Source organism: Mytilus edulis, chromosome 1, assembly GCF_963676685.1.
Source record: "Mytilus edulis chromosome 1, xbMytEdul2.2, whole genome shotgun sequence".
NCBI lineage: Eukaryota > Metazoa > Mollusca > Bivalvia > Mytilida > Mytilidae > Mytilus > Mytilus edulis.
This window is the reverse complement of record NC_092344.1, coordinates 77,173,303-77,195,151: the sequence shown is the minus strand read 5'-3', so window position 1 is coordinate 77,195,151 and position 21,849 is coordinate 77,173,303. Positions and strand designations below refer to the sequence as shown.

Here is a 21,849-nt window from a genome sequence, read left to right as displayed (position 1 = left end):
CACGTGGTATTACAAACATTCTTTTTAATGAATAATCAGTACAGTGTTATACATGAATTGACTAAATATGTTTAATTACACATTTCATTTTATCCTTGAAGCAGAAGCAGAATGTTAAAGTACACCTGCTTTACTGTAAAAACAGGTAGGTGTGCGTTTACAGGTTAAATTATTGATAAGTTATTTAGATATTTTAGGTTTTATATGTCTGATATACACATCATGCACATCCCGGTGATAATTTAATTAGATCCAATTTAAGGAGTTATTGATTAAATTTCCAATGATAATCGATAGATAGGAATAAAAACGAATATTGAAGTCATTATATTGAAACTGTTATATTAGGATTTACGAGTTTTGAACAGCGGTATACTACTGTTGCCTTTATTTATATGAATGAATTTCAGAGACAGAATAATGATTGCGTGGTGTTAGTGTGTAGCGTCTTATACAATGAGGAGCAAATAATCTTTAACTACTACATGTATATTATATAAATGTGTGAAAACGTTAATCACGAGCTATGAAAGTCGAGCATTTTTCTGAGTGAGTTTTAACAAACTTTAAAGAAATATACTTTACTGTGGGTTACCATTCATTAGTCGTCACAATCATATATATTAACAACGTTTGGTTATACTAATAATTTGGATCTTCATTGAAGGTGGAACACGAATATACAGTTAACTCATTATATTGATGTGTCATTTATACAAGAGCGACATTCTATTGTACTATGTTTCGATTTGAAAAGTCAATTCAAGCTATGTGAGTATTTTCTCCCTTTAACAGGTTCATAATTCTATATTTACGTATAGTTATTTGATTTGATTTTGAATACTTACAAAATTTATACATTCAATAGATTTCCGTTTTTAAAGACATTGGTGTATTAAAGACATTGGTGTATTAAAGACATTGGTGTATTAAAGACATTGGTGTATACATATAAATTTATTAATTTAAAACGTTTAAAATTATTACATACCAATGTAAAGAACCGTTCATCATTTTTTGAATATTATTCAGCTACACCCAAAGCCTCAGACATACTCGATCCCAAAAGACAAATACATGAAAGAAGTGTAACATCCCCTAACACAAACACAAAGACAATACACCATAGCCACAACTTTGTTCAAACTTATACCAAATGATCTTTATTCAAACTTTTGCCAAATGCTTTAGTGAAAAATTGTAATTGGAATTTACATTAAACATTTTTTACTTTTTTGAAAAAAGACTATAAATAAAAACCGAATTATATTATCTCCCCAGCGAATTTGATTCAAGGATTTAGACCTCGAGAAAGAAGATTTCCTGCCCTATGAATGTCTGCACAACATACATTTAACAATTGACTTATATATTTTTCAGAATCTTCATAACTCCGTATGTTGTCTTGACTTTACTCCGATCAATGTTACAGAATCAAATAAATTCCTTTTAATTGACGAGACTGCCATAGAAGTGAGAGGTTTAGCGCTATAAAACCAGGTTCAATCCACCATTTTCTACATAAGAAAATGCATGTACCAAGTCAGAAATATAACAGTTGTTGTCCATTCGTTTGATGTATTTTGTTATTTGATTTTGCCGTCTGATTAGGGATTTTCCGCATTGTTGGTCTTGATAACAGCTGATCGAATGAGTCCATCTTTTCCACGAACTTAATCTTGTAAAACTGCTAATTTCCACATTATACGATTTGTATCATTGTGTACTTTTACAATGTCACCTATTTGTATTGTTTGTTCGTTTTTTCCAGATGTACAGTGGAATTTACAGAGTGACGTCAGATATTTGTGTTTCCATCCTGAACGAAAGTGGTTGATTAGTTCGTTTTGTCTCTGTAAATTTTTATTAAGTTTCACGTGTAAATCTTCGGATGTAATACTGTCGATATTCTGTTCTGAGTGTCATGTCGACGACCGTATAGCAGGTGCGCTGGCGTCCACGGTTCGGGATCTTTATCGTCTGTAGAAATGTTATATATCGGAAGATTGTTTAAAGTTCCCTCGATTTCGATTACAATTGTATTCAATATTTAATACCGTAGTGACACAATATTTTCCTAGTATTGCTTTAATTGACTTGTTCGTGAGTCTAATAAGGCGTTTCGAGAAACCTACAAGCCACGGTGCTCAGTTGGGTATGAATTTCCATTCAGTTTTTTGTTCGGCAAGTTTTTCGTGCTTACGATTGTCATGGATTATTCTGGGTATTCAATATTTCTGTTGAATATAAGCGCTTGTACTGTTAAGTCCGGCATGTAAAGTTTTAGTGTGCGCATCCATTACGATTAAGGATTAAAGACGTAAGATAGTGACGTGTTGGCAATAACTATTGATATTTTCTACTCTTCTCCACAGGTGCGTTTTGTATTCTCCCGGTATATCGTAGTAATCCTTTTTTGTCTGTAAATAGTTTAAGTTGTCGAACAAGACACTGTTTTCTGTGAATATGAATTTTAGCTTTCAATTTCATCCTAAAATGTTTCCTATTGTACTGTTCCTATTATAACTTATAATGCTTTACATCGCTCGTCAACACTGATAAATCCAATTGACCGTTTATTTTCTGAATTCCGTAAGTTCTGTATAAAACGCAAGACGTATACTGTTACTCTAACTCTGTATCGTTGTATATCTATACACGGAATTGTGTTGAAAATTTAGACTTTCATTGTCTGTAAAGTCATCACTAATAGCTACCATCGTGCTACAGTCTTCTATTTTCCTCGTCCCTGTCGGCCATTTTTCACAAATTAAAATCCATTGTTATTAAGATGTTAAGCGTAAATTCCGCGAGTTAAGTAATCAGCTGGATTGACATCTGTTGGACAATAATTCCATTCAGCATTCTCTTTTAATTTTTGTATTTCTTTAAGTCGATTTGCTACAAACTGTTTTAAGATTTTTGAAGATTTAATCCAACCCAACAAAACAATGCCTTACTAATCTGGCGCCGATAAGCGCGCCTATAAATTCTAAACGTGGTGGTGAAATCGGTTTTACGGGTGTTTCTCTGTTATTAGCCGTGACGATGACCGATGAATTTGCTGTAACTAAGTAAGCACAAGCTCCGAATGCTAACTGGCTGGCATCTGTGAAAATATGTAGTGACGTTTTTTTGTAAATAGCTCCCTCCGTTTACATGCGTGGAAATACTTTTTTGGAGGCCTCCTCGATATTCAAAGAGATTACCTGCCATTTACTTATCAGTTCGTCAGACAAACATTCATCTCAATCAAACTTTGCCTTCCATAGAGTATGCATAAATAACTTAGCTCTCATAGTTATCGGCTTGATTAATCCAAGGGGGTCGAAAATTCTACACGATATTCGCAAAACCTCACGCTTTGTTACGATTTTGTCCTTTTCCATAAATTCAATCTGTTTGAAATCTCAAATCGTCGGATTCCCTATCCCATCTCATGCATAAATTTTTGACTATGTAATCATTGTCGCTGATCTTGTCTCGTCATGCGACGTTCTGTAATCCCATACTATTATTAAATCCTGCCTCTGACAATAATTTTCTAGACTGCGGGTTGAATTTCAAACAAGAATCTTCATCTGTTAAACTGGTCAAAACGTTATCCACATCTAGAGTTCTCTGTAATTCTGTTGATGTTGATTATTGCGTAGCGTTGTGTATTTTGATCGTAAGCTGAACTTAGGCGTCAAAGATAAACTACGTTTGCCATGATAAGTTTCTATTCAATCAACATAAAGAATCACAATAATGTGACTTCACAAAGATAACTGCAGTACCGCAAAAAGGTACGTTAATACTAGCGCAATTCTTTACAACGACTTTTTTTTTATGAAAAGTTATTATGGTTTACACTTAATCATTATTATTTCATAGATAAACCATTGCCTATGGGATATTCAGAATCAAATTGTTTATTCGAAAATATTTTCTATAATCTTGATCATAATTTGGAGGATTTTATATTTATCGGTCGGTAAAAGTAATACCCATGATTGTAAAAATTGGATAAATACTTTTAATACAATGTGTTGTCGTCTTGGAGTCCCAATTACTCTTGAAAAAAAAACAGAAGACCCACCAACAAAACTTGGTTATTTAGGCTTGCTAATAGATAAAGAACAATACAAATTCCGGAAGATAAAGTATTTGAGTTAAAGTAGAAAATTGAATGGGTACTGGGTAGGAAAAAGATAACTTTAAGGGACCAGTAACATTTGTGTGGTTCGTTAGTTGTTTGTGCAAAAACTCTACCTGGAGTCAAGAAGTTAGGCAAAAAAACCACATCAATATGTCAGAATCACAGAAGGCGTGTATCAAGACTTCTTGGGGTCGGAATTGTTTTTTAGACAAATTAAACGGTATAAGTTAAATGCTCGACATTGATTAAAATCAAAATTCAGTTATACAACTATTTTCTTACAGCGATGTTGGTTCAACAAAAGGCTGTGGTTGCTATTTCCAAGGTAAGCGGGCTTTTCTTTAATAGCATGTTGAATTGTCTGATACTGTGACATGACTGATGTGCTCATGGTTATATCATATTTAGAAAAGATACATATTGGACTATCTGTTTACTTATGTGGTAATCTATTTCACAAAAAGAAAATTTTATTTCATTCAGATAATAATGCCGTGGTTGAAATCTTTAATAAAGAGACATCAACATCTTTGCGAATAATGAATCTTGTTATACTCATAGTATACTGGTCGTTATTAGGCAATTTTCATGTAAAGGTACAATTCATTACTGGTTATACAAATGTAATTGCAGATTATAGTTCTCTTAAAACATTTCAGAGATTCAAAAGTCTGGATCTAACAGCGGATACACAGTGTGCCGGACCATATGAGTATTTGGACCATACGCGTATGGTCATGACCATATGGGTATATACTAATATGGTCCGACCATACGTGTATGGTCCGACCTTACGCGTATGGTCGGGGTAATTAAAACTGTTAGTTTACTTTCAATACTTCTAAACTCTTCATATGGTATGACCGTTTATTAAAAAGACGCTATCATATAGGTTAATTAAATTTTATTATTATATTATAATAAAAACATTAGCTAAATAAAAATTATAAGTTTTAAATAGTTAATTTTACTTTCTTGTCAAAACTATAATAAACACATTTTATACCGATGGTCATTACATGAAACGATGGTCATTACCGATTTTTTATTACGAATGAATGGCAATATGTAGACTTAAAAAAAAAAATTCCACAAATTTCTTAATGAACTGTTACACAAGAAGTCACTAGAAAGTAACATAGTTAATTTAAGTTGACTTGTAAATATCGTGTATTGCAGTCATGTTACAATATTTGAGATCTAGAGCTTCTTAAAAACACCGTAGACATATCGGCATGGCCCTAGACCTCGGTATCACTGTACGCAACTACAAAAATGATAGCTTTTCACTCGCAAACAAAAGGTGTAAATGAAAAGGATCGTGCACAACAAAGACTTGCAAATGCAAAAAAAAAAAAAGAAGCTATGATACCGTGTGGAAGTAAATGTCACCCCAAGCCTACATGCAAGAATGTAATTAGCTATGAAAACTAGCTATGGCATCAATATCTAATTTGTACGTAGTATTTGAATTATAAAAATAATACATTGTCATGTAACCATCATTTTTTTTAAGATATTTTTGTGTGTTATTGAAACTTTTCTAATATAATTAGAAAAACACCCTATATGGTCCAAATACTCATATAGTCCGGCTCGGTTAGAACCAAACGAGTATTATACTCATATGGTCCGACCATACGCGTAAGGTCCAAATACTCATATGGTCCGGAACATAGACATACAGCTACCATTCCGGAGGAATTTTGGAACATTTTAGACCAGAAGTAGCAAAATAATTGGACGCACCAAACTCTTAGAATACATTGACCTCATTTGTTTCATTTAGATAAACAGACGGTTTAGGAAATACATTGACGCCCAGTAATTCGCATATAATAAATGATATTGCTCTTTTGTAATCAAAATTATCGTATGCTTCTGCAACGGTTGAGATATACTTATCAGGTTTAAGCTATTATTTACGAATAAACGAGCTCACTGATTCGAATTCATCGATTATTATACAAAAGGTATTTAAAGGAATGGGCAGATTATACGATTTGTATGTTTGTCAGTATATGAATATGCGTTATTTCGATCCATGTTTTCATTAGCATTTGTTTTTAAGTTGGGAAAGGAAATTGGGAATGTGTCAAAGTTTTGCATTTTTGGTAATCGGTGAAATTACATTTAATAGAAATACGCAGCATGTTGTTAACAATGACGGTGTCAATGTTTAACATCATCCACACTCTGCATATTTCACAATTCCCTTTTCAAAAACGGATCAACACGCTTTATGTACAAATGTACAACACTAACAGATGAAAGTTTTAATCAAGCAGATATTTGCACAGTGAGATTGTTATTAAACTTTATTTCAATCAGACACAAACACAATGGACAACTTTTTTTTGGTCATTTTAACAAAACCGGTCTAAAACGCTATCAATTTTCTAGTGTACTATGCAAGACCATGCAATTTATTGATTGTAATCCAAGTTAGTATAAAACGCATTCATTTTGAATAGGTGCAGGTACACATTGTTCAATGAATGATCATACTGATGAAGAAGTTATGAGTTTAGGTCGCTTGAAATATGCATCCTTTAAACATTATATAAGAATTGAGCTAACAAAATAACATATTTTTTCAGGTTGTCTTAGTAATGAAGTATTGATTATTGGTTCTTCAATAATATGCAGTGCTCGTGATCACCAGAATGATAAAGGTAATGTTCCATGCGGTGCTCCGCTTCATCACATAGAATTTATAATAGCAATTTTGTATCGTGTGCTCCCAAAATGCTCATTTATATGGTCAAACGTTCTTTCCAAACGTTCATGGCGTTACTCAAATGAAGAATAATAAACAGGGGATTGAGATATTACATACATTAACATCGAGGATATGTAATTAAATATCCAGATTTTGACGATCGTCATCAGGTATTTATTCTGACGAAGAAGTACATTGATAAATGATATTTTCTTGAATATAACACCACGAGAATCATTCATAAAGCATCCACATTGTTTTGTATTTCCTCATGATAACATGTTATCTACCATTAACATGTCCTTGTTTACAATGGATGAAAATACATGATAATTTAGTGAAACTTGGTTGCTATATAAATTAAGAAATAATTGATGCAAGCTATACTTTATTGAAGTTTTAACATGGGTAGGCATTATGTTCGTGATTATTTTCCCCGAGAGATAGTGTGGGCTAAAATACCACAAGAATACACAGGTAAAATAGCTACGGACGTTTCACGGCCGTGGTAATAAACGTCCGTAAAACATCCGTAATACGGATGTATTACGGATGAAACGGTTACGTCCGTAAAACGTCTGTTAAAATACATCCGTAAAACGTACGTGTAAAAACTGACGTAAAACGGATTGTTCGTTTCACGGACGTATCGTAAACATACGTATTACGGACGTTTCTACAACATCCGTATTACGGCTGTATCATATTCAAAGATGTAAAAGTACCATGCATGATATACGCACGACTGCTTATACATGTATAAAGTAAAATTCTTAACTTGCTTTCAACATTCTGCATGCCAGACATACATATGTATAGTGAATCTCTGCTTCAAGGCTATAACTTTAAATATTTGCATAATATGAGTAAATAAATGACATACATGTACTAATATAATTTTTTATTATTAAAATAATTAACTTTTGTTCATTATGAACATCCATTCGCAACTACCCTATATTTTAAGCCTAGAAATAGCGTACCAATTATCAATAAGCACTGTTAATGTCAGAATTTCTCTCCCATCAGCCCAAAGAGTCAATGAAAAATATGTAAAATGTAAAATAAAAAAAAATCCCTACCTATCCTATTTTTTCAAAGATGTAATAGCTGAATAGCATGAACACAGATATTATTTTATTTGACCTAATTACAAAAAAAAGAAATTGAAAAAAATCTTTCTATATTTTTTTCTAAAGGTTGTAATTACAATTAAGTTGAATTATAAATACAAAGAGTGCTTGGCAGTGGCAGATCCAAGGGGTCCGGGGGTTGGAACCCCCCCCTTTTTTGGCCGATCAATGCATTTGAATTGGGACATATAGTTGGACCCCCCCCCTGTTTTTAAAATGGCTGGATCTGCCACTGCTGGGTGTCTTTCAAACAACCAACTAATCATGCTAATGATGGATGGTTAAATAATTGCCATAAAAGCAGTTAAAACAATATAAAACATCTAACATTTAACCTTATTTGCAATGCTTGAGCAAAAATGACTGTAGTCTATGTATATATTGTACAAGGCTGAATTAAAATTACCTCATACCAGGTTTCACCAATGGCAATAGACCTGACTGTTGTCTAATATACTTGATTGTTGATCATTCTGATTATCTGTCCAAGTACAAAACTATGCTAACAAGAAATTGCACATGAGCATATAGAAAGTACCTGAAAAGTTTCAGATTGTTTAATGTCTGAAGTAGTTTCTACTGTTCAATGAGGATCATAAGATGCAGGGGGAAGGAACCACTCTTATCATGTTTTAATCACAACAACCAATGCAATAGTCACATGGTGTTCCTTCGTCCCTTATACATTTTGTACCCGCCCTTTAATATATTAAAGCCCTTAGAATGTATATGTTAAAGTAGTCTCAGAATCAATGTATGTAGAATAATGCCGGTAACATTAAAATGTTATCATACATTTATCCTCCTTTGGTGTGGAATAAGAGCAAATTACCTGCTAAGCTTCTATTTTATTGTGGGACTATGGGAAGAAAGGGGTACTATTTAAAGTATTTTTAGGCAAGACAGAAAATTAAAGTACAGGGCCTTTTGCTGTAGGTCTATTGTTAACGATGAAATTGGAAAGAGGATACCAATTACATTAATTTGTAACAAAAAATACAATCAAACGAGATAAGACAGAGAATAAAAGATAAAAATATCAATATTTAAAGTCCCTTTAAACTTACCATTAAACATAAACTGACTGATCCAGAAATTTGTATAAAGGGATGGGGGTGGGGGGTGGGGGGCACTGACTGTTAAAAAAACAGGCCCCACTAGTCATGCCATGTACTAGCGAACAGTTCGGAACTTCCCGTGGCTTCTCAAAATTTGGCAACCTACATCTCAATTGCAAATTTAGTAAGTACAATTTTGACTTGATTCGACATATTGACAAACATGATAACATATGTGACACACTGACGACATTAAAAGATCAATGTAGGATAAAAAAAATTAAATCAAATAGTTTAGGGGTGTGGTGGATGGGTAAACACTGCTGCAAGTTTTGCTTATCTCACATCAATTTTACATGTATATTCAATCATTTTTTTCCAAAATTAAGTAAAGAAGGTGGGGGGGGGGGGGGGGGGCAGTGAAAAAACTATGTTAATTAAGTTTTGTTTATTCCACATTGAACTTTTGATGTCGTCCACAAGATCTTGTGAGCTTAACGTTGAATATAGGAGGAGAATTATAAAACAAAATATATTGTCAAGTCCAAAATTTAGCCATTTCAAGGATCTATCAGGCTGATAATGTAGCACTGGCTATTATTAGAATCTTAATTGTATCGAGTAAATCAAGGAGACAGTAGGAAAACTTATAAGATGTTTCCTAATAATCATGATTACAAAAGAGCTTGACACGAATTTTTAACTGAAGGTCTGTCCGATTGGTAAAATTTTGATTGCACTTAAATGAATACATAAGTGACCCCCCCCTTCCTCCCCCGCCCATAATAAGTGTCCAAGACTTTAATTCTTCTCTGATTTAAGCTAGGATGTGTATAGTAAGTAAGTCAGTAATTTTTATTGGTTTGAAATCCAAAATCATAGGATTGATACCAAGACAATACACATTGGTTATACACAAACATCATGACAAACATACAGACATATATATCATACCAAATTCATAAAGATTGTACTATATATATATACACAGCCATGTATCACCATCATTGCTGGTGATCCGATGGGTAAATCTGTTGTAGAGTTGTCACTGACTTAGACGTTCTTATACATATAATAATTTCTGTGACTGTATCTTGCATTAATTTGTACTGAACAATAACATCTCCATGGCTTATATATCATGTAATGTAGTACGACGCTAGATTAAAACTGACGAGGAAAGGTAACACACGGCCACCGAAAACTTTATTCATTGTGAGGCCCAGGTGGTCGTGTGGTCTAGCCGGCGGGACGGCTACAAAAAGGGGGGGTAGGGGGGGTTCTCACGGCCATGTCCCCCTGCAAATACATTGATCGTCCCAAAAAGGGGGGTCCAACCCCCCTGGATCCGCCACTGATGTATGATAATGTCATGTAGGCCTATGGTAGCAATACACAGTTAGAAGTTTAGTTTCGCATTATGGCCCCTGTGAATTTTTTAAATATGAAAGTTTTTGTACAATAAAATTGATTTTTAGATAATTGAAGAATAATATAGCCTTCTTAGTGGGTTTATATGAACATTTAGATTGATTTGAACATGTTTTATAGGCCATTTCAATGATTGACAGTCCGTATTTTCATATCCGTACCGTAAATAGGTCCATAAATTATTGTAGTGTTTATCAACAAAGATTTTGCGCTCGATCTTTTCAATTCAATTTTATGGAAAAACGAGCAGGAAGACATATGATTTTTTTTGGACCACTTGATAGATATAAACCTCTGGATTCAGGAAAGGTATCACTGTAATTCATTGAAATTTTCCTTTAGACTAAATTTTGGAGACTTTTGTGACATGTTCACCCCCCTTTTTTGCTATATTTTGTATCTAAGAAATGCAGATTGTTGCCATGGTTACACCCAAAAGGGATTATATTTCACCCTTATGACCATTAGAAATCAAATCTATGGAAGATTCTCTTTCTACAAGTATATACATGCATAACACACATATAAAGCCTTCTTTGTTAGACAGGAGGGGAAAGAGGGTGTTTAAAAATTATGAGTGTCAATTTTAAGTTTTTTTCCTAACTGTGTATTGCTACCTATGTCTCCGATTCATTTCTTCATAGTTTTATATAAAGCGGCCGTGACTGATTTGTAGACAAATCCTTGTTTATAACAGAGGCCTATTTTAAAATACTCAGTGTACCACTTCTGAACTTTTTTGTATTTATTTTCAATACTTAAATCCCCATTCTTGATTCCAGACCGGGTTCCGGACTAACTCTCAATCATATACGTAAATGATCGTAAAGTGTATTCTCGAAAAAAGTAAAAACACAAAAATACTGAACTCCGAGGAAAATTCAAAAAGGAAAATCAAAAATCAAAAGGCAAAATCAAAAGTCCAAACACATCAAACGAATGGATAACAACTGTCACATTCCTGACTTGGTACAGGCATTTTCTAATGTAGAAAATGGTGGATTGAACCTGGTTGACAAATGGAATACGAAAACCCGGAAAAATCACCGTTGCCGTTTTTTACACTATGACGCAACTCATCCATGGACGCTCGTCGGCTGCTGAATTCATGTTTTACAGTTAAACAGAATGGAAAGATGTATACTAGTCTGATAGATAATACGAGGACCTCTGGTTTTTCAAAACTGTTGGATCAACAAGTTATTATAAACAGATAAATTGAAATGGTTTGCTTGTCGATTAACTTGAAGAAAACGGGTTTTAAACAAGAAAGTTGTGTGTCTTTTTGATGGATTATTTACATACCCGCTATTTTGTACTTGGAAAGCGCACCGAAAGGTAAATATTATCATGCAAATATTTAAGAAGATGCTAGTGGTATACTTTTCACGAAAAAACATTTGAATTTATAAATTTCATCGCATGCAAACCCGAAAATCAGTCTGACAAAGATCAGAAGATTGGCAAGAACGGACGCAAGTCAACTCGACCCACTGCCAAAACGGCCTACTTTTTTAACAACACGTCTCCCTTTCTAAAAATGTCCCACTCTTGTTAAGGGAGCTACCATGTGAGTTTTATTGGAGGTGGGGGGTCACCATGTCACAGGCACTTGTCTCAGAAAAAAAATTCCCAATATACCTTAATATAATACATATTTAATACAAATGTACATATATATACATGTATAGGATTTTTTTTTCTGAGACAATTAAGTGCCTGTGTGGGGGGTGCTTGGATGTTATTTGAAAAATATGCGGAACTGGAGTTCTGTCAACTTTAAAAAAAAAATGCAGGATAACATTTTTATCGTAGCCCCCACCCCATAAAAGTCAAGTGGTGGCTTCCTTACCAACTCGTCCTGCTTTAAAAAAAAATTGCCCTACTTTATATAAAAATGGTTAAAATCTGTAAAATATACTCTTGCAAAGAATGGCCTTGCCCAACTTGCATGACTTGGGTAAAAACCAAATGAATATAATTATTATTTAATTTATATAAAAAATAAAAGTCTGCATATTACATAAATTTGTACTTATCTAGACTACCTAGTTCAAATAATCATGACTTCTTGAAAGGCTATTACATTTTTTTTATTTGACGCCTTACTGTACATTAGAGTAAAGCGTCCAAAAAAATTATATTATAATAGCCTTTCAAGACGTCATAATAATTTGGACTACTAGACTACCCAGAAATTAGAAAACACTGATATAAAAATTTAATATACATAAAATTGATAATGGAAATGGGGAATGTGTCATAGAGACAACAACCCGACCATAAAGCAGACAACAGCAGAAGGTCACCAACATGTCTTCAATGCAGCAAGAAATTCCGGAGGCGTCCATCAGCTGGCCCCTAAACAAATATATATACTAGTTCAGTGATAATGAACGCCATACTAAACATGCTAAACTCCAAATTGTACACAAGAAACTAAAATTAAAAATAGTACAAGACTAACAAAGGCCAGAGGCTCCTGACTTGGGACAGGCGCAAAATTCAAGCGGGGTTAAACATGTTTATGAGATCTTAACCCTCCCCCTATACATGTACCTCTAGCCAATGCAGATGTATGATATCTATTGATTTAAATTGATGTGTCATTTGAGGGGGGATAGGACCTTTATCGGGACTCCGGGATCGGGTCTTTTTAAGCTCGGGATTTCGGGATTGACCCTTTCGTGATCCGGGAATCCTTTTTTTCTAATTTCGGGACGTCGGGATTTACTTTATTTAAATTCGGGACCTCGGGATTTCGTTTTTTTAAGTCCGGGATTTCGGGATCAGGACCCCTCCTATCCCCCCTCTCATTTCTGAAACCATGATTGTGGATTCATATTAATTATTAAATTATTATGTACATGTAATTTATGTATTTATTTAGTGTATCATAATCTATTTGAACTTTTTTTTAGCTTACTCAAAATCAAGCTGTTTGGGCCTCCTCTTGTACATGGGAAGTGGACTCCTTGAGAAGGTGAAAGGTCTGCTTTACATGTACGTACATGTAATGTTATTATAATATAAAAATACAAAAAATGTGGTGATCATGGTGATAGTGAATGAGAAAATAGAGGAATTTTTAAAAGTGTAAATTCACTTTTTTCCACTTATAAATCTGTCATATTGTAATTATGATAATAATGTTTAAATTACATAATTAGGGAGCTACCATTTGATTTTAGGGGGGGCTAGGATGAAAATTTTTGTCCTGCATTTTTTTTCAGTTGTAATTTCTGTCCTGCATTTTTTTTATTTTTCACTCTATTCGGTCCTGCCTTTTTTTTTATTAGTTTATTCCGACTTTTTTTTTACCTAAATTGTCATCCTGCATTTTTTTTGCAAAGTGTCTCATCCTGCCTTTTTTTTACACTCAAAACTCCTGTCCTGCCTATTTTTTTCAAATTTCATCCTAGCCCCCCCCCCCCCCCCCCATAAAAATCAAATGGTAGCTCCCTTATTTTCAAAATAAAATATTGTTTAGGTTGCTATAAACAGTTTCGTATAAAAACTAGGGGTTATTCCCCAACTAAAAATAGACATGGAGGGAAGTCCCTTTTTATCAACATAATTGGTGAAAAAGTATCATGTTTTTTGAATTTGGTTGTAAAGATATATTAATTAACTTTAATTAAAGCAGGTTGAATGATTAAAATAATTAAAAAAATTAGATTAAATATACATGTTTTGAGGGGAGACAACACTGTAAACAGTCTGTTTTTTTTGGCAGTGAAAATTGAAAACTTATTTGCAGACACTGTAGCTCTTTATGGAGCAGGCGAACGTACCCTGAAGCATGAATTTTTTGAAAACCAGGTAAAAATCTATGAAATTCATACAACTTTGATTATGAAAAATGTGCAGGTATCATGTCTTCAGGGGTGTGCACATGACCTGATTTCAGGTTTTTGTCGAGCCTGCAACTTTTGTTGCAGAAAGCTCGACATAGGGATAGTGATCCGGCGGCGGCGGTGTTAGCTCACTTCTTAAAAGCTTTATATTTTAGAAGGTGGAAGACCTGGATGCTTCATACTTTGTATATAGATGCCTCATGTTACGAAGTTTCCGTCAGTCACATGTCCAATGTCCTTGGCCTCATTTTCATGGTTCAGTGACCACTTGAAAAAAAAGTTCAGATTTTTCGTAATGTTGAATTCTCTCTTATTATAAGTAATAGGATAACTATATTTGATATGTGCGTACCTTGAAAGGTCCTCATGTCTGTCAGACAGTTTTCACTTGACCTCGACCTCATTTCATGGATCAGTGAACAAGGTTAAGTTTTGGTGGTCAAGTCCATATCTCAGATACTACAAGCAATAGGGCTAGTATATTCGGTGTATGGAAGGACTGTAAGGTGTACATGTCCAACTGGCAGGTGTCATCTGACCTTGACCTCATGTTATGTTGGTTAATGTTAAGTTTATGTGACAGTTGTATTAAAGCTTAGCTTTATACTTAGGACTATCAACATAATATCAATGATTAGTATAGAAGGCGAGACATTTCAGCGTGTGCACTCTTGTTTAAGCTTAAATTAGGCAATGTTTTCCCAGTTTCTCTGGATAAAACTTTTTTATACTATTAAAAGTACACTTTTTTTTATTCCATTATAAACTAGAGAACATTCTGATTCCAGTGATATCTAGTTTTATACAAGTATCTTTATTAATCAGTCCACCACTAAGGGTCACTTATACATGGTCCCTCAAAATATGACGTCATAGAAAAAAACTGTTGATTGCACCCTTAACAAGAAAAGAAAACTCTCCACCAGAAATCAAGTGACATCGAAGTTAACTGTTAACATGTACAACAATAGGTCACTTTACATCCTTCAACAATGACTATGAGCAAAGCCAATACTGCATATTCAGTTTTTAAGGACCCTATATGAGAATCACAAATTTGCAAATCAATTCAAACAAGAAAACTAAGAGACTGATTTATACAATTTAAAATATAAAAAACAGAACAAAAAAAAATATGATAAACAGCAAGATAAGACAAATTGAACCACTAAATTACACTTATTTAGTTAGAAATATGTGTCGGATGACCCCTCTTGCTAACTAACATGCCAACATGACTAAAAATAGAACATAGGGGTAAAATGCAGTTTTTGGCTCTCTGAAAGCAGAAACTAAAGCATTCAGAGCAAATTTGACCTGGAGTTAAAATGTTTACCAGGTTAAGAAGAGCTATCCTTTTTTTCAGGGAAAGTTTGTTGGTCTAGTTTAAAAGATCAAAACTAAGCCAATTTTGCAAGATCAAATATTAAATGCAATTTTGGCAGATATTATAACTTCATTTCATTAAACATTATTTCTTTTAGCATTTTCAAAGAATGTACAAGTACAAGTACTTTGAGAAGTAGGAGAAGATAAGCAACAGAACAGAATTCATTTGGGTCATTGCTGTCTAGATTATATAGTGGATTCATAGATTGTCATTATATTGATTTATGTGCATATCAGCACAGAGGAGCAGTAGTCAATGAATAATTTTGTGATGAGAGGTATGTTTATATTAAAATGATGCCTAGTTTATTTGATAATTTTGCTCTCTTGTCAAACTCGGTAAATCATGGACATGTAGTTTCCAAGATTTATTTTAAAATTTGAAGTCATAGAGTTCCAAGTTTTGATTCTTGTTGTGGGAAAGTTTGAAAATTATCCATGTTAACAGTTAGAAGTGACAAATTTTTTTTTTTTACAAAACCATAAACAATTTAACTAAGATTTAACCCTTTCCTCCATGGAATTTTTTTTTACAAACTTGATTCGCATAGGATTTTTTCAATAAAAAAAAAATCATCAGGTTTAAAGTATTAATGCATTGTAAAAACGAACATTTCATCAATGAAATTCAAGTCGGATATTCTCCTGAATATCCTTTTCATATTGGATACAATTTTTTTAAAGTCTTTTTTAATATGCAGACATTTTGTAGTCAATGCGTTTCAACTGAGGTACTACACAGGCGTCAAAAGGCGTCATTATGGAGTAAAGGGGTGGGTGGGGTCAAAAAGCGTCATTATGGAGGAAACGGTTAACCTCCAACTAATTAAAACAGAAAATGTTTTAGTTCTAATCTATAGCGTTATGCCCTTTATATACACAGAAAAAAGTCCCATAAAATCTAACTTGAGGAAAACTCAAAAGTGGCATTTTATATTTCCTTTGGAAATTAACATTGGAAGGGGAGATAACTCCGCAAAAATGAGTCCTTTTTTGGTCAGTTTTTGGTTGATTTTCTTGAAATTTATGTAAAGGCTTAAGCACGATACTTTTATGGAGTTATAAGTTTGTATTTGACTAAATTATATAATCATGATAATCTCCTGCTCATGAAATGTACAAAACCGAAGAGTTACAGGTATTATTTTTTTTTGGTGCATTTTTCATTAAAGAAATTGCAAATTTGAAGCTTTGAGACCATTTTGAAAAAATAATGTGAATATTTGGTATTGTTTATATCTGTATATTATATTCTTTCAGCATCTTACTTGTCTAAAGAAAGTTTAAACCACAAAATGAAGAATACGTGCTTAATTATTTTTATCAAATTTGAGATTCTTAATTACCTTGACACCAAGCAATAGGTATGGGCTTTGCTCATTGTTGAAGGCCATACAGTGACCTATAGTTGTTAATGTCTGTGTCATTTTGGTCTTTTGTGGATAGTTGTCTCATTGGCAATCATACCACATCTTCTTTTTTATAATAACTTATGGTAAAGTGATTAATATTGTGCAATTGTAGTTATAAAATAGGGATATTGCATGAATATTGTCATGAGTAAAATTTATATTGCACGAGCTTCAAGTGCAATTTTTGTTCTACAAGGGACAATATTTCCCAATATTCATGCAATAATTTTGAAGATGTATTGCACTGGTGCAATATTATAGGGTTATTGCATGAATATTGGGGAATATTGTCCTGAGTTGAATTTTATATTGCATAAGCTTGCGAGTGCAATATATATATATATATATGTTCTACGAGGGACAATATACCCCAATATTCATGCAATAACCCTTTTATTGTATAGCAATATAATATTTGAAAGTAAAAATTGGTTTAAACTAAGAGTTTGTCATTGATAACGTCATGATTTTTTGAAGATTTTTGCACTAGTGCAATATTATCAGATTATTACATGGCATTTTTCATATCGCATACATGTATTATCAGCCCTAGGTTCAATATCAGCCCAAGAGCCGCATGGCTCGAGGGCTGATATTGACCGAGGGCTGATAATACATGCGATATGAAAAATGACATGTTATGATCTTTTTATCATATGCTTCAACAGTAGAGAAAAATAACAGATTCATATATTGATCCTTCTACGTGGTTCCCGAAAAGATCTTGAAAGAGTAAAAATTTCACGGACGTCGGACCCCAAATTTGATACATTCAATAAGAAATCTTTCTATCATATGCCTCAACAGAGAGAAAAAAAAAACCAACATTTTAATATGGATGAATCGACAAAAAAATAATTCAACAATATACATGATGAAAATTGTTTGGAAAAGTCAACTTTTTTTAAAGTAACTTTCTAAATTATGTTTCAGAAAAACTTAAAAAATGCATTTATTTAATATTTTTTTTTAATTTAATTTAATTATTTTACACAATATACTTTCCAGTATTCATATAATTGTTTTGTACACTACTTTGTAATGTTTTTCACTGAAAACGTAGCATTAAGGTGTATTTTCCGGAATTTGCCGAGTATCACTGGAATGCCATGTGATAACGTTACGGAAAGGCATGTGATAACAATCGAAGCATGTGATAAACTTTTCATATCAGCCCGCTAAGCACCAATTCGAAAAATATAGAAAATACTTTAATTTAATGCTATTATCATACGGTAAAAATCATATGTTATTATGTCTAAGTATATGATAATAGAATTTATTGCACGCTAACTTTTAGTTATTTTCTGTGGGAAATATTATATTGCTATGCAATAATAGAATTTATTGCACACTAACTTTTGGTTACTTTCTGTAGGAAATATTATATTGCTACATGTATGCAAAAATTCTTATAATTAGTGCTTCACTTAAATGTTGACAAGTTTCTTACTCCTTGATACAGGTCCTAATTTGGATTGTAAATAAATATTTGACATATTATATGTTTCTGAATAAATGTAGTCAAAGAACTTGAAATTGGTTACACAGCTACTTATGCATCTATGTACTATTTCTGAACCAAAAAATATGTAGTTCTGTAGCTTCGGAGGCGACGGCATCAACAATGTATTAGTTTGTGATTAGGTCTAGTTTATGGTGAACCACATGTGATAGGATAATCATATTTGGTATGCAGTTGTATAAGCATTGGCACATCTCATTTCCATGGAGATTATTTGGCCCTGCCTTCTCAGTCATGGTCTATTGACTTTGAAACTTTTGCTCATACATGTATTAGTTTGTGATTAGGTCAGTTTATGGGGAACCACAAGTGGTAAGTCAATGATATTTGGTATGCAGTTGTATAAGCATTGGTATATCTCATTTCCATGGAGATAATTTGGCTCCGCACCCTTAGTCATGGTCTATTGACTTTGAAATTTTTTCTAAGTTATCATAATCATGTATTAGTTTGTGATTAGGTCAGTTCAAGGGGAACCATTAGTGGTTGGGCAATGTTAATTGGTATTCAGTTGTATAAGCATTGGCACATCTCATTTCCATGGAGAATATTTGGCCTGGCCCCCTCAGTCACAGTCTAATGACTTTGAAACTTATCTTAGTTTACATGTATTAGTTTGTGATTAGATCAGTTTAAGATAAACTGCTTATGTTTAGTCAATAATATTTGGTATGCAAATTTATTGGCATTTGCAAGTATTGTTTCCATGGAGATTATATAGCCCCACCCCCTCATCATGGTTCATTGACTGTGAAACTTTTACATAGTTTACACATTAATGTTTGTAATTAGGTTTGGGAACGACTTATACATGTACCGTACCTAAATGTTACAATAATTTTTAAGTAAAGAAAGTTATGATACTAAATATCAAAAGTAAATGTCCAGTACTACAGATTTTAAATACAGAAACATTACCTATGCAAAAGTAGCAGTTTATATGAATTCAAGAATTGAATCTACATGTATATTCAATTAAAGATTTCTTGCTGTTGTGCAATCCACTGGGCTGTTGCGCAATAATTGGTTAATCTGTTGTCAGACTGCAAACAAACAATAATTTCTCAATGTCACATGTATATCAGAAATTTATAAAAAAGAAAACTAAAAGGAGGTTTTCTTAATAGCTATAAATCGGTCATCAAAGTTTAACGAAATTTTAAGGATACATGTATTTCCAAAAACTTGAAAGTCACCCCTTTTCTTATGACATGTATGAAGAAAATCTTATAACTCAGAAACTGACAAACTTAAATTTATAAAAATCAAATGGGAGCTTACAACAAAAAATATGAACAATTTAACTAAGTTTCATGATATTCAGCATTTTTATGTCCCACTCAACGAAGTTTTGGGGGTATAATGTTTTTGACCTGTCTGTCTGACGTCAAGTCCTGTTTCTTGTCATCACAACTGTTCTCAAACCACACAACAGAATTTCATGAAATCTTTTTAGATAATAAGGACATACAATGTAGATGTGCATATCGACAGGAAATTAAGATTCAATTTTTTTTTTTTAGGAGTTAAGCCCCTTTGAACTTATTTGCTTTAACATGTTTAATGCACTACTTCAACAGTTTGTTATTGCAACTCTCCTGAATCCACACAACAGAATTTCATGAAACTTTGTAGATAATAAGGACATACTATGTAGATGTGCATATCAACAGGAAATTACAATTCATTTTATTTTCTAGGAGTTATGCCCCTTTGAACTTATTTGCTTTATTACTACTTCAACAGTTTGTCATTGCAACTCCTCTGAATCCACACAACAGAATTTCATGAAACTTAGTAGATAATAAGGACATACTATGTAGATGTGCATATTGACAGGAAATTATGATTCAATTGAAGTTTATCAATTGCCAAGGTACATTGAAAGGTTGTTCTTTTATTAAAATCTGCACATACATGTATATAGGATTTTTTTATAAGCTTAAACTTGATCTTCTTTCTGTTGTTAGCTTACATTTTGTTTCAATTTACTTAAAAGTAAAAGTATATAGGAAAGGTATAAATTAGTGAGCATCGGTTCATACTACATATAGTTTTTGTCTGGACTTCTTGATTAATTTATATATATATATATACAATTTTAGCTTGTTACCAAATGAAAGGAAAGGACATTATTGGCAAGGATTGATATTACTGGTGAACATGTATGTCATGTAGGTGTGAATGCCCTGCAAAACAGACCTGATATCAAAGTAAGTTCATCTGTAGAATTGCAGTTTATTTAAATAATTTTATGTTATCTACCTAAAACTGTTTCAAGTTTAATTGTACATGTACAGTGTTGCTTATTTTTCTTACTTTCTGATTCAATGCATGCATTAAGCCTTACTCTGCTCGCCTCCTTCTGCTCCATACACACACACTTGAGATGTCAGAAATTTAGACTATCATAGCATTTACATTACAAACTTACCTAGTCAGACTGGCCAATATTATGTTTTGATAAGTTAACGTTGTTATTTAGAAAACATAAAATATTTGCCACTGGACATTCAAATAAGCAAAAAAAAAACCGACCAGTTAATGATTTTGCATTAACAGAATGAATTTGCAAACATATAACAATTAGCTTATGTAATTCATGGAAGTTAGATTTATATTCTTTATGAATATTTTATTTCAGTTACCATCACAGTGAACATGGTGAAGAATAACCAATACCATGAATACAGGACACAGAAGACTACCTCACAAACTTGGGAATTTTACAAAAAAATAGAACGTTTAAATTTACAAAGAAGACATTTATTTTGACATTCAGAGACTTGGAAAGTAGAGAAATTATAATGTGAATATAAATCCTTGGAAATAAAATTTTGAACTTTGAAGAAGATTATGTTTGTTCTAAGAAAGTTTGAAGAAAAAGGATACATTCAAAACTGTAAAAAGGAAACATGACAGTATTCTCAATTTATACTCTTGAGATCAATTACTCTTGATATATAATTAAAAGGACTTATTAAAGTAAGGACATTTGGTTGAATTGCCAATGAGAAAAATATCCACCAGAGTTCACATGATGTGATAGTGAGCTATTATTGGTATCCATATGTCCTCCAACAATGAAAAAAATGAACTATAAGTGTGTTGTGAAAGGGTTTGGACATGACAAATAGAGAAAACTAAGAGCCTTATTTTATCAAGTTAATACATGAAAGCA

General features: G+C 32.9%; 1 long non-coding RNA gene across 3 annotated transcripts; it reads left to right on the top strand.

Annotated features, from left to right (window-relative positions):
- Window positions 1–11,582: 11,582 nt before the first annotated feature.
- LOC139490460 (uncharacterized) lies at window positions 11,583–21,520 on the top strand. 3 transcript variants are annotated; one of them, XR_011656343.1, is made up of 5 exons: window positions 11,583–11,684; window positions 13,407–13,488; window positions 15,827–16,009; window positions 20,774–20,881; window positions 21,313–21,520. It is a non-coding gene; the product is annotated as an uncharacterized lncRNA (long non-coding RNA). The 3 variants fall into 3 exon arrangements; XR_011656345.1 differs by lacking the exon at window positions 11,583–11,684 and adding an exon at window positions 11,688–11,711; XR_011656341.1 differs by lacking the exon at window positions 11,583–11,684 and adding an exon at window positions 11,698–11,823.
- The last annotated feature ends 329 nt before the right edge of the window (window positions 21,521–21,849 follow it).